Source organism: Grampus griseus (assembly GCF_964374135.1).
Source record: "Grampus griseus genome assembly, chromosome: 8".
NCBI lineage: Eukaryota > Metazoa > Chordata > Mammalia > Artiodactyla > Delphinidae > Grampus > Grampus griseus.
The window spans coordinates 68936668-68940079 of record NC_139002.1 but is presented as its reverse complement, the minus strand read 5'-3'; positions in this window follow the sequence as shown (position 1 = coordinate 68940079).

Here is a 3412-nt window from a genome sequence, read left to right as displayed (position 1 = left end):
CCTTCAGAAATACAGAAGACAGTATATGGTCATTAGAGAGTGTTCACCTATTTGCTCTTGAAAATCTTCCCTGAGAAGCCCCCTTTGACTGCCTGGAATTAGGATTCAGCCTCGGTCTCCTGGAAAGCACACTGGGGAGAGAAGGAGCCCAGCCTCAGCTGTCCAAACAGAGGGGAATTGAATGCCTTTGTCCCGTATGAGACCACTGAGCACCATGGTAATTTTCTGCTCTCACCCAGGGGTGTCACAAAGGCTCTCTCCCTCCCTCTTTCTTCCCTTTGACTCTTGTGTTGGTTTGGAAGAAGGAGGGGTCTGTGGTAGGTAGGCTGCAGGTTTGGGACTGGGTCTTAGAATGAACAAGAACGGAAAAGGGACGTAACGATTATGCATGCCGAGTCCCATCAAGGCATGTGGTTCCACCCTCACAATAAGCGCTACTGTGTGCTGCAAGATTTCTGGCACGTTCCTAAAACAAAAATTGGACTCAGTGGAAAACCAGGAGTTTTTGACAACTGTTTGGGCTTGAGTTATCTCACCTACATAATACATCTGACTTCCCAGGGTCAGTGTGGGAAACCAAATGAGATATAGGTTCCAGGTTCAAAATATGCAGTTATATACATTCATCGGCTAATTCACTTGTATCAAGCTCTCCTGACTGGGGTTCAGTGTCACACGTCTCACCGAGATATTTTCCCAGCATGCCCCTGTGTTGGTGATCTTTTGCTGTATAACAAACCACCACATAATACAGCAGTCTACAACAACACCATTTTAATTACTTGTGATTCTATGCGTCAGCAAATTAGGCTGGGCTCCGGGGGGTGGTTCCCACGTTGGTTTTGCCTGGGGTCACTTCATGCAGCTGCAGTCCTGTGGTGACAACATTCTGTGATTGGATGGTCTGAAATCCGCTTCACTTGTGTTGTTGCTGGCTGTCAGCTGGGCCACATACCTCCAGAAGGCTAGCCTGGGCTTCGCTTGGTAGATAGGTTCCAAAGGCAGTGAGAGAGAGAGGGAGGGCAAGCACCAATGTACAAGCCCAAGCCTCAGTTTGCTTCATGTTTGCTAAGGTCTGTAGATGTAAGAAAGTCACAGGGAGGCAATGTGGGGGGAAGGAGGAAAGCACAGTTCACCGGAGCCATTCCTATCAGGATCGGCCAGTCCCCTCCCTCTCCTGGAAATATATTCCTTGCTTCTCACTGGATCTCCCAGAAGTAGACTAGTTGTTCAACGAATGTACACTTCAGTTACAAAACTCAGTTTGGCTGAACTCTGTATCATTTTGTAGAAGCTCCCTTACCCCTTCTTGCTGGATGGTAGAAATTTAAATTTAATTTTTAGTTGCCTGCCCCCTCCCCACTTCCTGAAAGTCCCATCCAAGTTCCAGAGTTGGGGAGGCATTATCTGCTCTAGGTGGTCATCTATCCATGATGGCATCTGTGGGAGGTTCTGGCTCTTCAGTGAAAGATCCACGCAGTCCCCTCGAGGTCTGGCCACTGGCAGCTACTTTTCTGTCCCTCTGTAGTCCATTCAATTATTCCACTACTGTTACTCCCACTGGGCTGTGGGAATCTCTTAGGGACTGTTTGAGGTCCTCCCCATACACTAGGCGGCTGTTTCCTTTCTGACGTCTCTGGGTTCCACATAGGAAACAAGACAAGGGTGTTCCATCTCTCCATTCTCCCCAGCTTTTCTGGGGCATCTACTCTACCCTGAGCTCAGCCTGACTGAAGGAGAAACAAGCCCCTTCTTCAGAGATCCACGATGTCCGTGCACTTATCTCTTCCCTCCTGGCTCCCTCTCCCCCCTTCAGGGACTCTTTCTAGTTGGAGGTAAGCTTAGCCTGGCTCTCACTCACCTGGTGTCTCCCATCTACTGTTCAAACCTGAAGTTCTTCCCTGAGAACTAGCTTTCTTTACTCATAAGGAGGTACTGGAATTGAGGGAATAGAGTTTTATTTTGGGGGAAGTAGTCATTTTCCAGAACTGATATCTTGGTCTATATGATCTTTCTTTGGGCCATAAGGCCCTGTTAAAACATAAGGGCCATGCCGAGATTGGGTTAAGTACTCTGGTCAATGATTGAAGAAGGAAAGCGACGGAAGCATTTATTGAATACATATGTACAAGACATTAGACTAGATTCTTTTATGGGATTCAACTTTTATATTATCATAGTCCTGCAAGTAGGTATCAGTAGCCCCATTTTGAAGGATAAGAAAAGTGGGGCTCAGAATGCTTATGTACCTTGCCTGAAGCCACAGAGACAGTCAATGGCAGAGACAGATCTTGACCTGAGATTGTCAGAGCAAACAAAACGTCTTTGCAACATCCTGAAACCAGTGGAGGTGGATGATAGTGTTCTCGTGGTGCACAGATTCTGTAAGTTATAAATACCTCCGGGTCTCTGAGCCTTCTCTCTCTTCTGGGCTGGGGATGCAAAGCAGGGAGGGATGGAGACTTTGAGTCACATTGATCTGTGGGAGTCCCTGACGCTTGTGTTCAGCCTTGGGAAACGGAAGTGGTACAGCAGCCCCACTGTGAGTTATGCTTTTACTGGGGGAGAGAATTAGCCCATGGGGCTCCAGTGCTCCCATCAACTCTAAGACTGTCGGCAGCTGCACCCCTGCCAGCGTGCATGTCTCTCCAAACCCATCCTCCACACACAGCCCGCAGCAACACCAGCCTGTCCCTCTTTGTTTAAGGGGCACTTAACGACATTTCCACTCAGCACATCTTTCTTTTAGAAAATGTCCTGACAGCTTTACTACTTTGGCTTCTTTATGGGGCAGTGGAAGAGCGAGAGCAGGAGAAAAATCAATGGCTGGCAATGGAGGGCACAGGAGAATGCTTCGTGCCTGTGCTCGCTGACCCCATTCACCACCCCCTGCCCCAGTCGCAGTCCGAGCTAACGGTACTCATGTTTAAAAGCATCTGCCCAAGACCGGAGGGCATCAAGAATGGAGCTGACCAGATCCATGGAGACTATAGTGAAAGGTCATGACCACAGACTTATTCGCTCAGGACCTCCAGACTGTTTCGAAGGGAGTGGGCTTTGACCTGGGGTGATGAAGAAAGAGTTTTTGGAATGAAATGGTTGGCCCCTCCTTCCAGAAGGGACACTAGGAATAGACTGAGGATGTAAAAGAGAAACCAGTATCCTTTGAGGGAGAAGTGATGGGGCAGCAGGTCAGCAAGAAGCCCTGAGGGGTGACAAAGTCAGGCTGTTATACTTCAGAGAGCTGAGAGGTCTGTTAAGAAGGAAGGCAGAGTTTCCTCATGCTGGCTGCCCACATTGGGAAGGGATTACCTTTCACTTAAGTAGCATCCTTGATGGACAAATGAACCCCTGGCTCCACACGGGTCTCCTCTGTAGCCACAGCATCCTGGGGGCTAGGGTATTGAATGCA